At 39.0% G+C, this 15,245-nt stretch overlaps 1 protein-coding gene across 1 annotated transcript in view; it reads right to left on the bottom strand.

Moving 5' to 3' along the window:
- Positions 1–15,245, bottom strand: part of Wwc3 (WWC family member 3) — a 109,809-nt gene that overhangs the window by 80,766 nt on the left and 13,798 nt on the right. The gene's annotated exons all lie outside the window — the stretch shown is intronic.

Here is a 15,245-nt window from a genome sequence, read left to right as displayed (position 1 = left end):
TCTATTAGAAGACTCAAGGGCTGGAGAGATGGCTCAGTGGTTAAGAGCACTGACTCTGCTCTTCTAGAGGTCCTGAGTTCAATTTGCAGCAACTACATGGTGGCTCACAACCATCTGTAATGGGATCTGATACCCTCTCCTGGTATGTCTTGGAGACAGCTCATGTCATATACATAAAAATTTTGCCTGAAATCACAAAACCTAGATGATAAAAAAACATGCGACTCTAGAAGCCAGGATCAGGTCTTCCTTAGACATCTCTATTTTTAAGCTGATGTACTTCATAGTGGGAAAGACTACCAGAGTCAAGTGAAAAATCAGTGAAGACTTCCTGTATCTTTTCATTCTGATTCTCTACTGACTAGGCCAACTTCAGATACATTATATGGCTTCCTAAATGTAGGTTTGTCCATAAGAAAGGAAGTAGCCAGAGAAGACAATCTAGAGGTAAGATCTTGGCAAGATGTTTTATTGTCCAGCAAAGAATAAATTGTCCTAAGACAAATCAGTAGAGGAGGCATTTAGGAAAAAGTCCAAACTTCCCAGGCTCAGCTCTCATAGCCATCTTATTCAAACAGTTCTAAAACATGTTCAGGTACTGGTGTAATGGAAGTGAGAAGATCTGGGACATGTTATCTGTTGACAAGTGGCTGAATGTAAGGTCCTCAATATAAATTTTATTAACTCACATGCATAGACAATGGCAATTCTCTAAAACTATAAAGGTGAACAACTATACAGTAATGTTGTTGAGCCCAGACAAATGACTCAATCTCCTATCTCAGTTTCTTCTTCTTTTCTAGGTGGGTGATGGGGCAGAAAAGTAGAAAACCGTATCAAGACTTCTGGAACTTACTTCATAATCCATAAAGGTTTATTTTCCTTCTATGTTGTTTTTTCCCTGTAAAAACTAGAAGAATGTCATTACTATTCTGATTTAGCAGCATAATATTGTATGAGTGGAACATAGTTTAAAAGCAATTTGACCTCAGACCAACCTGCTGGTGTACCACCCAAAGGAAACCACACCCAGAAGAGGCCTGACCAATCCAATCACAGTCACCCAGCAGGAGCAAGAAAAAGAATTTCTCTGCAAGCCCATCAAGCTCACTTTCCGAAGGTGACATAAAAATGTTTTGTTCCTCTCCATGTATAAGCTGTAATAATATAAAAAGTGAGGTGAAATAAAAGTAAAATTCAGCCTAGTTAGCAAAATGATTTTCCTAGGGAAGTATTATGACACTGAAAGTCAAACACTTAATTTAAAAGGAAAAGTCATAGGTAATTGTAAAGTCATATTTTATTTAACTCATTATAATAAAATATTTTGTTCTTTAGATACTGAAAAACACCATCATTTAAAAATGTAACGACTATAAAAAGTATAACTGGGATGTTTATATTCTTAATTGTATAAAGTCCTTAAAATCAAGCATGTTCTTTACACACTGAGCTCTTCCCACTTTGAACTTACCAAAAGCAACTCTTCAGGGTCGGATGGTTTATGCATACTATCCTGGAAACCTCAGATCTAGGGTGTCACCTAACTTCTACAATTTTTTTTCTATGATTGATGGTAATAGAAAACTATCTGGCTGATGCTAGAGCCCTAAAACTTTGTCTGAGCAGAGAAGCTGTCCTCTGCAAGCTCCTAGTTGGAATTATAAAAGAACCAGGCTTCAGAAACCATTAAGACATCAAAGAGAAAACTTTTGGCCCCTTGTCCATCTGCTTTTCAAGCAACCCTGTATCCAAGTTTGAATTGTTCTTTCTCTTTGCCACAGTTCTCCCTCACCCACCTCCTGCTTCTTTCAAGTTGTGGTCCATATTCCTCCTGTCTAGACTCAATACCTGAGCAAGGTGCCTTTCTTTGACTGGCTTCAGTATTTACTATATTCTGTGATGTGCCTATTTATATGTCATATCCCCCCTAGTATTGGTGCCTCAAGGGCTAGACTGGCATCTCCTCTAACTCTGACTCAACCTCAGTGGAACTCTAGGGCATGCCTAGCAGGTACTCTGTTGCATATACAGAATGAGTCAGACTTTACTTGATTAACACTGAATGCAGATCACCATGCAAATAGGTGTCATATACAACAGGTTTAGTATTCTGTTTAGTTGCTGCTACTCTCAAGGGAATATAACTCATGAATTGAGTTAATTACAGATTTGAGTCTTGCAATACTAGTCTAGAAGAATGGCCTCCAACATGATAGATGTATGCCTTCTTCTTTGGGGACTGGGCACAACAGGTGTTCTCGACTGTTTATCAGCACTATCAGAAACATGGGCTTGTTGAATTAGGAATGGTATTCTAGACAGAGAGCTAAGAGCAACCAAAAGTAGACTGGAGGCTCATATAAATAAGTCTCGAAGGTCATCTCTTCCCTTTTCTTCCTGAAGCTCCTCTCAAACTTCAGGTTTATCTATACATGTGCAGAGGACACATGTGAGTCCTTCTTCCTGAACCTCAGAAAAAGGAAGTTGGCCCTTGGAAAGATCCCCAAGCATCTCACTTCATTTATCAGGAAAGGGGAAGAAATGATCACACCCAGGAAAGTCAGGCTTTTGAAACATCTATTTCTAAAGAGGAATCAGGGCAAGAAGACCAACATGGACGTGGTGGGAAGTAAGTGTGTGTGTGTGTGTGTGTGTGTGTGTGTGTGTGTGTGTGTGTGTGTGTGTGTGTAATGTGTGTGTTCCAAACTCAGCAAACTCTGCAAAAAATAAGTGGAATCTATACCCCATGAAACACAGGTTTTACAATACACACACAAACATTGAGATTCCTACTGAGTATTTAATTTGCACTGGGAAGAAACAATTTCAGGATTCCAAATCCTATGAAAAACTTGAGGAAGAAAAAGAAACATCAGAGGAAGGTAGCTTCATGGTCATTTCTTTTGCTTTAAGTTGTTATATGCTCTGGCTACTTCGATCTATATATCTTCAATCAGTAAAATCTCAGAATGTCTCCAAAATATATGTAAATTTATCTCGGTCCCTGACATCTGATCCAATGCATTCATTTGTGTTCATTCAGCACCTTAACTCTATCAGGATTCTAACATCACAAGCACAACCCACAAAGGAACACTGAATTCTGATGAGTAGGTCACTGTGGAGAGCTGGCTCAGTGGTTGAAATGATATACTGTCTTGGAGAGGACCCAAATTTGGTGCCCAGCCCAGAACCCAAGTTGAGTGGCTCACACCTGCCTATAAGTCTGTTTCCAGGAGATCGAATACTATCTTCTAGCCTCCAGGGGTACCTGTATCCACATGTGTGCACACAAATTACACATAAAAATAAATCCTTAAACTACTGGAGCATATCACATTTTATAAGAGTTGTACCATGCATAGTATGTTGTAAGACTGTATTTTCTTTGTGTACTGATGTAAAATAGTCCTCTTAATAGTTGGAAAACAATACTTCAGGATGCATTTATATAGTCATTCTTGGTATCCAAAAGGGACTGGTTTCAAGATCCTTCTGGGTACCAAAATCCCTATGTACTTAAGTTCCTCACAACAAAAGGATACATGCAGTATTTGTATACAACCTACCCCTTAACCCCTATCTACTTTAAATCATCTCTAGGTGGTTTATAATATCAAATGCAATGGAAATGCTATGTAAGTAGTTGTTAACCTATATGGTTTATTGGACATAATGGGGGAGACCTGTATATGCTCAGTTGAGATGCAATTTAAAAAAAATGTTTTTAATCCAAAGTTGATTGAATCAATAGATCAGGAACCTACAGATATATGCTTAGAAGTGACTATTCATATAAATGCTTGTGTCAAACACAAGAAATTATCTTTCATCATCATATAACTTTTCAGAGGTGGCCCACAAAAAGCCCTGGACTCCATACTCATTTCACCTGAGTAGAAACTAAGAAGAGAAAGATACAAATGAGACCAGTCAAAGCCTGTACACCAAACTAGTCACATTTTAAGCAAAATTCGAAGGGTTCTTTGACCACTTTAGAATAATCAAATGTGCTCCCTACACTCTGCTTTTCAATGGCTGTTTTTCTTATCCTTACTCTCTTGATAAGTCCCTTACATAATATATGAGAGGATTTCTAATTATGATTACTTTCGTGAAAGCATGAGGCAAGTTACTGACCAGCCTCTTTTATTTTTCATACTGCCAAAATGATACAATGGGTTTTGACCCAGTCTTTTAAACATATAATACAATATTATAATAATTTGTCCTTTAATTTACTCCTAAAGATAAGAGACGGGAAGAAGTGTTTAAAAATTAAAAGGGGAGGTTTTAAGGAAGGATTTAGGGAAAAAAGAAACAAATAGTAACAATTAACGGAAGAAGTGAATTCAGCTGAAATGGGAAAGGAAAACCACAGTGGCCAAAGGAGAGGGAAGAGCCTGAACAATAACATTCTTTAGAAATAGCATCACAGGGGTGACCCAGGATGGTTCTTGGATATCCCCAGACATCCCAAAGGCAGCAATGTCACAGTCCTTGGGCCCTACCATCTCATAAAACTTTTCAAAGACTATAAAGATGGAGTTCTGACTTTTGTGTTGGAGCCTGCCCCATACTTCAAGGAGGAAAAGTTACAGGATTTTATCACTCACTGTTTTCTACACCAATCACCTTTCCCTGCAAAAGCACATTGCCAGTAGTCATTTAGTCTGTTTTGTTTAGGCATGAGAATGTCACTGTTTATAAACGCATCTTTGCCAACTGCATCTATAACCTTTATAGGCACAGGGTGGGGAATGCCAAACTTTTATGATATTAAAAACTTGCATGTCAAAAATGTATGTAGAGCATAATAAGCTCTCAGAATAGTGGTTCTCTTTGGGACCTAAATTTCTTTCAAATATTAGAGACCCAGGGCATTAATTAATCTTCCCCTAGAAGAAAAAATGTGCCAACTTCGGGATACTCACAATGCTGCTAGTCTTAGAACTCTAGTTTCAGGAAGCCTATTTTCAAAGCTCTCTGCCCAGGGCATCACTATAGGGTTAAAAAGCCCCAGCTCTAGGTCGAAAGGCTGGTTTTAACCTAGGTACCAAGATAACACCTCCAAAGTGCAGAGGAAGAGGACAGAACTCTTGAACCTTAACAAGTCAGTCTCACTGTAGACTGGGGAACTGCCCTAGAAGGGAAGCTGCTGCAGAAAGCCTAGGATGTCCTGATAAAGATTACAAGCTGAGCTTTGTAGGTGGCATGGAGCCACTAGGTGCCAGGAACTAGGGAGGATGTGTCCTCAGCAGATTGGCTTTGCAAAAGAGACCCTGGGATGCAGAGAAAGTGGATCGCAGACAGGGGAGGTGTGAGCAGGAGGGAGCCATTTGGCAAGCAGAACAGAAAATCAGCAATCTTGAGATAGATCTAAATGGGAATAGCTATGGTAGGGCCAGGGTCTTAGATATCACTATGAAGTCAATCACTTAGTCTCTGACACAGGATTTAGTGAATAATATGTCCACTGTATTCTATGGGAAAATTACTTGCAGGGACAACTAGGTTTCCTCTGTAAACATTTCTTATCATTCCACCCGCTACAGTGGCTTTCCTTTAAAGTGTTCTGAAAGACATAGAGCTTTCCCCTGCTCTAGTCTCCTAAAGGGCAGGAACATAATTGTTGGTCTCTGTTTCACAGCAGAGGTTCAACACACAAATGTGTAAATCAATGACTTAATGATAGTGTTCCTAGGCTAGATTTAGACTCCCTCTAGAATAAAGGATTCCATCCCCCCAATAAAAGGCACTGATGAAGGGACTGACTGTCATTCTGTTCAAAATCAACTCATATGAATTGTATTTTTGTTGGGGAGAGGGGTGTTTTATATTAAATCCCCAGAGCAGGACAATAGACAACAAAATTTGACTCAAAACATCTGGAGGCCAGACCTCTGTTCAACTCTATGAGGCTGCCTGATAACAAATTCCCTTTTAAAACTGCAAAGAAGCTGGAATGCTACACTTGAAAGAATGTAGTAAATACTCTATATCACACCAACTACTTCCAACTCAGGAGTGTGGAACCAAGCCATATATCCCAGACATTCTGGCAGACCCTATGGGATCCAGAAGGTCATTAGCAGCCATACTGAGCCCCTCTAAAAGCTACAGTAAATAACGTATCTGTAGAAATCCAAGCAGCCTAGCAAGCTCTCAGGCTGGCATGCAGGTATTAGGCCATAGCCAATCAAGCCTGGCTGTGCACATAGGATTCAAGCTATTTCCCTCAGGGGGTAGAGTTTTGGTGCTTGTCCAAAAAGAGTTCAATATTATCATCAAAGGGAACTGTCAGGTAAACTGAACCTGCTAATGAGCTCAACTAGTTGGCCACCTGTACCACTGGAACAATGCTTATCAGAACTGCATGCTGAGTTCCTTTGTTGGCACAAACCTTGTGTGCTCAAGGTCCACCTCATGGTGGGAGAAGGAACATGAAAGAGCTAAGCAGTTATCTTGAGATCCAGAAGGCAAAGAAGGCCAAAGGTTCATGCTTCTCTGGCTTTGAGAGGTGACCCAGCATTTCCATCATTCAGAATGAGGGATACAAGAAGGAGACCTTTTTCTGTATCTTCAAAGCATCCTGGGGCTTTAATTCCCAAAATGAAATGATATCAAAATATCCCATCCTTGTGTGCATTCATATTACCCTTTCCAAGGATAGACTGCCTCACCAATTGCCCAGAAAGTCTTGATCCCAAAGTTCTGTGCTCTGAGAGTTCACTGAAAAACTATTGCCTTCAAATGTCTCTCATGTCTGTGCATCGTGAAGAGGTCTTGTTCCCCAGGACCTAGTGTGTACCCCAGAGTGTTCTGTGACAAATGAGGGGCTGTTAGAAAGAAATGAAAATAAATGGATGGATGGATGGATGGAAAGAAGGATGGACTGACAGACCTAAAGATAGAAGAGGAGCAATGAAAGGGTATAGAAATAGAAATGATTCTGAAAAGTCATGCTCGACATACATTGCCTACAAACATTTCCCCCACAATATTGGTCAGCTAACTCAGCAGCAGTCATAAATAAATATTGTGCCACACTGCCAGTTTGAACTTCAGTGGATGCAGAAATCAGGATAAAAATGAATGAAGGATGTCAGACTTCTTGGAACCTAAATGATGAAACCACAGAGATGCTCAAAATTGAACATAAACAAATTTTCAAAAAAAAAGCAAAGAATTACCCTGAAGCTAACTCAGAGACCACCAAAGCTGCCAGATCTTTCTACTACCAGCCCAAGAATGATGATTTTTTTTTCTGGGTTTCAGAATCAAGGCTTTTGCAGAGCTATGTGGGTAATGCAAAGTGGGGTCTCAAGCCAAAGACTAGACATTGGCCTTAAGAGTTTTATGGAATTAACCTTGCCAGACTTGCCTAGGACCTGCCAACTCCTTCCTTTCCTGCTTCTTTCTCTACCATAAGCCTATCAGACCAGTATACTTAAGAAGCACACAGCTTGTTTGGTTCTACAGGTTCAGGGATGGGAAGGAATTTTGCCTTAAGAATGAATCACACAAATCTCAGTCAAATCTGGTTTAGATACTATTTAGAAGAAACTTTAGGCATCAGATGTTCGAGTTGATGCTGGAATGAGTTCAGAATTCATTCTACTAAATTGGAAACTTTACTAAAATTATTTTTTTACTACATTTACTAAATCATCTACTAAAATGGAAAAAAAATTGTAAGAAGGACATGAATTTTGAGGGGCCAAGGGTAGAATGCTATATGAAATAAACTATGTACCACAAAAAGGTCATGTTAAAGCCCTAATCTAGAAAATGACAGTATTTGAAAATAGGGCCTCTGGAAAGGTATTAAAAATTAAATGTTGTCATAAGGACACAGGACTTAATCTTATAGGGAAGATGTACCTAAAGGTTGTGACAAGACTACAAGCAGTGGCGACAGGATATTGAGTTCAAAGTCAGCCTGGGCTACATAGTAAGATAGTGTCTCAAAAGAAGATGAAGAGGAATCACAGCTTGATTCCCTTGTTGTTAAGACACATTAAGAAGGTAACTGTCTGCAAGCAAAGAAAATGAGTCCATACCAGTAAGAAAATATGCCAGAACATGATCTGGACCTTCTGGTCTCCAGTATTATGAGAAAAGAAATGCTCTCTGTTGAAGGCCCCAAATCAGAGGCATTCTGTAATGAAAGCCAAAGACAATGGAAGAACCCAAGGCCTCAGAAAAGAATTGGTAAAACAGGGAGCAAACAGAAGCACTAAACAACAGGTCAAGACATCAAATCTTAAAAGACATTGATACTAATTACACTAGTACAGTGTTCTTTAATCCGGGGCCACAGTTTTTTTCAAAGAACACTTGACAACATCTGGAGACTTATTTTTCAGTTATCATAAGACCAGCTTGGACCAAGAGCACATGCCTTTAATCCCAGCACTCAGAAGGCAGAAGCATGCAAATCTCTAAAATAAGTATCATCCTAATTTACAGAATGAGTTCCAGGGCAGCCAGGCTACATTTAAAAAATCCTGCATGGAAAAAACAAACAAAAACAAACTGGGCAATGTTCCTGGTATCTAAGAGTAGATATCAGGAAGGATGCCAAACATCCCTAATATATAGAGTATTCCCATCACAGAGAATATTAGGACTCCAAATGCCATATATAAAAATAAATAAAATATGTATAAGTTTAAAAATATGTAGCAGCTGGTGAGATGCAAACCATTAATCACAGTACTAGGGAGGCAAAGGCAGGAGAATCTCTGTAAATTCAAGGCCACCCCTGGTTTACACAACAAGTTCAAAAAGACAGCAGGGCTACAGAGAAACCTAGTCCTAACGAACATACAAAGCCAAAATTCAAAACAAAATAAAATAAAAAAATCTGTGTGTGTATGGTCATGATTCAACAAATTATGCATACTGAAAATATCATTCATTAGCTGGGCTTGGTGGTATACAACTGTAATCCCAGCTGGGTCTAGATTATCTTAAAACCCTGTCTTAAAAAGTAAGTTATTCATTCAATAATTGCTCTATGTGAGGTTTGCTATGGATGGAGAATACTCAAAATAGAAGTCTTCTAAAATATAGCTGGGATGTTTTGTTGTTGTTCTTGAGAAAGGGTCTCAAGTAGTCCAGGTTAGTCTCAAACACACTATCAAATTGAGGATATCCTTAAACTTCTAATCTTCCTTGCCTCCATTTCCCTAGCATTGCGCTTACCACACATCTAGTTTTATGCTGTGCTGCTATGCTAGGCAAGTATTCTACCTACTGAGCTATGTCTCCAACTCAGTAACTTTTAAATGATGTTTTAAAAGATACTGTAATAATGTGAGAGTGCTTTTAAGAGATGATTAGGGACAAATTGCTTGATATACAATCACTTTTTGGTTAGCATTTTCGGGAGTGGAGATCAAGAAGGCCCTAAAATCATCTGTAACTATTAGTGGTATTGATGTACATAGGAAAAAAACTAAAAACATTTTGTTTAAAAAAGTTTACCCCAGAATACAGCATAGCACCCTTTTTCCATCTCTGAGGGTAAGTGGGGGTATACATGCCCTGGGGGTCTTGCTCTGCCATTGTTACAGTGGGCTGTCAGCAGTTAACTCAGAAGATTTCATTTCAAACTCTGTAATAAATCACAAAACAAACAAACAAAAATAAGGCTGGTACACACGGTAAAAGTCCACAAAGACAAAAACATTGGCTCATTCTGACTAGTACCATCCCTTCAGACAGCCCCCACCACTCTGTAACATTTTACATCTGGCTAACTGTGTGTGAGCCAAGCCAGGTGGACACCTTAGTGTGCAATGACCCCTGCAAGCTGAACACAGAGAAGGGAAATCCTTCCTAAGGAACAACCTGGGCAGCCAGATGGCACGTACCAAGAACACTTGCCAGGTGAGGCGTGCAGGAAGTTTGGGATAAATGATGTTAATAAGCCTCAGGCATGTCACCTTGGCTAAGGATGAGAGCACTAGAGGACCCCACCCTAGGAAAAGCTCCATGAATACTACAAAGTGCTATGCATTTGCTTAACTATTCACTGAAGAAAAGCTATTTGAGATCTTCAGTGCCAGGAGTTAACCTCAAAGAATTTGATTCTACCTGGGAGCAAACAAATAACAAATCCCTACTGCCCAACACATGACACTCACCCTATGGGTGGGGCTTAGACAGCATAAAGGAAGCTGAAAGCAGGAAACTTGCTGTTCAACATTAATATAAATATTTTTGTGGTCAGCAGAACATCAGACTCATGTCCTGATCTTCATTTCACGCCTCTGCTCCAAAGAAATAATGCAATGGCATTTATAACTGCTCCACAATTGTTCTTCCTTTACAAGTGCCATCATTAACAGTTTCCAAGGTCAAGTGTTCCCCGTCCAAACATTTACACACATGGATGTTCATGACAGCACTATTTAAAAAGTGGAAACAACCCCAGTGTCCATCAATAGATGAATGGATAAATAAAACATAACCTACCCATATAATGGAATATTATTCAGCTATACAAGCAAAAGGATTGACCTGGGTTATAATACAGATGAATCCCGAAATCATTATTTTAAAGTAAAACTAATGAAATAAAAGGATGCATACTCTGTTCTGTTCACACAACAAGTGAAGTACAGTCCAATTCACCAATACATGAAGTAGATTAGTAGCTGCCTAGGGTTGAAGGTAAGGAGGAATGAAGAGTAACTACTTAATAGGTACAGGGTTTTCTTTGAGGCTGGTGAAAATGTCTTGGAACAAGATAAAGGTAATATTTGCACAATACTGTACATGTACTGAATGTTACTGAATTATACAGTTTAAAATGTTAGTGGTTAATTTTGTTTAAATTTTATTTTAAATTTTAGCCTAAGTAATTTTTATTCGTGGAAGGAGGAGTAATGAGTATCAGGGGCATTCTGGAACCTACTGATCAGAATCTTCTAGAAAGAGGCCGTGTGTGTGTGTGTGTGTGTGTGTGTGTGTGTGTGTGTGTGTGTGTGTGTGTGCGCGCGCATGCGTGGGGGATACATGTGTGTTTATATATAATTATTATAAAGTCCCCCCAGGTTAACTGTACTTGTAGCTAGTTAGTATTTGAAAGTAGCAGGTGAGAATGCCTCATGTTTACATAACCTGACAGAAAAACAGAGTGTATTACAGATGAACTAGAGAACCCCTTGTCAAGAGCCAGCTTGATTGTTGTAAGTTCTAAACAAGGGCAAACAGTAATGGACTCTTTGCCGAACTAAGCAGGGTAGGTAAACCAAGCAGGGTAGGTGAAGCTTCAGCTGCATCCATAATCATTTCAATAGAAAAAAGAAAAGAGTGGATGGAAGGATGGATGGATGGATGGATGGATGCAACTAGAAGCTGTCCCAAATACCAGTGGTTAGAGATATCATTGGATAGGAAGGCTCACAGGACTGCTGGTGAGTTGACACTGCATTTGTGATTCCCAAGGAATTATGGGGTACAAGGCCCACAGGCTTCAAGCCTATGACATTGTAATTGTCTTCACAGTAAATAGTTTTTGCTATTGTGTCAGATATCAGGTATTAAATCAGAGGTCCAATGAACATGACACTGTTTAAATAATTGCACTGGAGTAATTGAAATGAAGGATCATTAAATTTATTCATTTGTCTTTTTATTGACTAGGCTACAAACAATAACTTTCTCGAGTATCTTCTTTTCCTTGTGTTTAAAAAAAATGGTCTATCATTGCAGTAAATACAAGACCTAATTACTAGAAGAATCATGATCTAATACCAGGTATGTCTAACCTGGAGTCCACTAGCCACATGCAACTAAAGACAGCTATAAATGTGGCCTAACACAAAACTGAAAACTTACTAAAGCATCATATTTTTTAAAAAATGTAACTTAACAGCAGACTTTACAAGTACGAACTTTGCAGATGATGGCAGCATGTCAGAGAATCAAATGCTATACTTCTGTATTATTTTCATCTGTAATTCATCTGTAATTTTTAAACAACTGGTGAGGACAATTTTCACTTAAAATGCAATCATTAATAGAAGAATTTAACTTTCATGTGGATCTGTTCTTTGGAAGAGAAAACTCTCTCTCTCTTTCTCTCTCTCTCTCTTTCTCTCTCTCTGTCACACACACACACACACACACACACACACACACACACCACCTATACCTCCTACCTTTGCAATATTAAATATTGCTGGCAAACAACTTCAGCAAAACCAATGTCAGTAACTCATATGCCTGAAGTGTCATTATCTCATAGGCTTGCTTCATGGAAAACTTCCTGGTTTCCATTTATTTTAGTAGTTTGGATTATGCTGAAGCCCCTTCATTAACTCAGGGTGGAAGGCACAATCAACCCAACACCAGTGAGACCTAAAACAACCACAGAAAAGACATAAAAGGCAGAGAGGCACATTCATCCCTTCTGTAAAGTGATCAGTGAATATCTCACCATTGACAGAAGTCCTAATTATCCAAGCTACAAGCTTGTCAAGCATTTTTCCCCATTGGTCTCATGAGGCATGAAGGTAGAAGAAAAACAGCTTAACTCCTGTTTCCCACCACCAGTTTGGGTTAACTTACATGGTTTTAGAACTATAAAATCAGGCAGAAATGGATTTGGTTCCTGAAATAAAATGCAGTTTCCTGCAAATAGTAAGTGGCCAGTAACCATTCCTAAAAAGATGAGAAAAAAGCACTATGTGTCTCCAAGTGACAAGAGAAAATGGTCACATCTGAACGAAATGTAGACTTTGAGTTTCATCAAATATTGACTGAACTGGCACAAGCTTGAGAGTTGAGACTCTGACAATGAGTTAGGGAAAAAAAAAACAGTTACCAGTTTATGTAAAACATTATAGCCATCTTTTATTTTAAAGAGGGAACTGTGTGATAAATACAATAACAAAAAATAGAACAAAAAATAATTTCATTAGTAACTTTAGAAGCATAAGAAGTATGTGTGTTCATATTTTAACATTCAAGGTATGACGTATTTCTAAAACCCCACGGTAGAGCTGAGCTTTGGAAGTTGTTCAAACAAGAATTGTTGGTTAAGGCCACTGCAGGGGCACTTGAAATTCAAAAGCTACTCTGTCCTTCTCTTATAACTGCATATGAATGCAAGAAGCTATTCTTGGTAATCCTTGACATTTTTGTCAATATGCCATGTACATGGTGACATTTTGGAGGTTTATGATATGGGCTGGAGAGAAGGGAAGGCTGGTTTCTGGTGTCTTGGCTTTTAATACTAAGATTAACAAGATGACAATCTTAGGTTAACCTGGATCAGGTCAATCACAGAATGATTTATCTTGAATGCCTTTTGAATAAATATTTGTATAGCAAATAAAATGAGCCCATAGTACTTCTGAAGAAAAGTTAATGTACTTGTAGAGATAAACAGTGTAGCAAACTCTGTAGAGGTGATCACCAGAGTCTCAAGCACCATTGTTTCAGACTCTTAATCACTCTGTCCATTAGCAAGTAATCACCAATTTTAAATAATAATAAAACTTTCTAAGCACCATTACCTAGAACATGGCCATTCATAAAGTGTTTGGATCTCCTCTATAGATACTGTTTTTAAATACATAACTATACATATAGTAAAACAGTAAGAACATAATATATGCACTACCCTACATTTTCCATCACACAACATTTCTTGTAGGCCCAGCAGCAGAGCTGAGAATAATACAGAGAAAAAGTCAGCTCCTTCGTGTTGATCAAACCACTATGAACGACCATCCATTTTGACAGGACCTGATATTGCCCAAGCTGACATGGGATCTGAGAGAGGGTCGCAAGAAAGATGAAGTATACACATGACCAAAGCACAGCATCCAGGGACTTAAGAAAATACATGTCTGGGAACACTGCCACTTCCTTTTTGCCCTCAGCCATCACTGTCTGATTTTAAGAAAAAAACATCTCCTAACTAGTTCTCTAGTGTTAGCTCCTACCACCGTAGTCTTCTAAATAGTGAGAAAACCCCAAGTAAAATGTTAACTCAAATAGAATGACTTCTTAGCTTATTTAGAATCAGACCCACAGTCCATGTCAATAGATGCTTCACTTACAAATATCACCTTCCAATTGGCCTCTTGTTCCTCACTTCAACCTCTATGGGTCTTTCTCCCTAAAAGGCTCTTTAGCAAGATGATAGGATCCCATCTGGCCTTCTGCAAGAATTAGCTCAAAGGCCACTGCCTGAATCTCTGAATCTGGAGAGGCTTTTCCTGATGTCCTCCATAAAATGGCTACCTATATATTTTACGATCCCCACCAACACCCCTCAAACAGAATTTTCACCTTAGAAGATAATTATATATTCACTATGGCTCTTTACAACCACTACTGTACGTTCCATATGGACAAAATAGAACTACTCGATCTCTACTTTGTAGACACTAGAGATGGCTCATTCTTTGTCATGAAAGGCCGTCTTGGGCTTGGTAGGATGCTGAGCAATGTTACTGGCTTCCAACCCACTACATGACCTTAGCCCATACTATCCCCACCCACCACCACGCTATGACAGCCAAAAATGTTTTCAGCCATTGCCAAATGTCCCCTGGAAGGCAAAAATTATCCCTGGCTGAGAACCACCACTTTCAATGGAATTTGTGAACCTAAGGGTGAAGATATTTTACAACTTTGGCCACATGCTGCTAGAAAAATATCTAAGCTTACAGTGACATTAACTCTTCCTTGTTTTCCACTGCTTCTCTCTAACCCTGTCAAACCTAATAACACATTCTTTGAGCTACAAGAAGATGTGGGCTAAAGATCCTGACCTTACATAAAATCTGATTCTTAAAAAATGTCTGGGATCATAGCTTAATTGGTAAATTGCTTACTTTGCACACAAGATAACCTGACTTCAATCCCTAGAATCTATAAAAAAAAAGGCGGATATGGTGATTTGTACATGTAATCAGAAACATGGGAAATCTGAATCATACACAGCCAGCCTAGTCCATTGGTGAGCATTTGGTCAGTGAGAGAATCTATCTTAAATACACACACACACACACACACACACACACACACATGCACTCACATGTGCACACACACACACACACACACACACACACACACACACACACACACACATACACACACGATGTTGATGGTATCTGAGGAGTAGAATCCTGAGTTTGTTCTCTGACTTGCACATGAACACATATGCACCTACACATCCATGAGAACACCCTCCCCCCACATATACACACAGA

Source organism: Rattus rattus, chromosome X (genome assembly GCF_011064425.1).
Source record: "Rattus rattus isolate New Zealand chromosome X, Rrattus_CSIRO_v1, whole genome shotgun sequence".
Taxonomy (NCBI): domain Eukaryota; kingdom Metazoa; phylum Chordata; class Mammalia; order Rodentia; family Muridae; genus Rattus; species Rattus rattus.
Note: the sequence above shows the minus strand (reverse complement) of the source record. Positions and strands in the feature narration are given on the sequence as shown.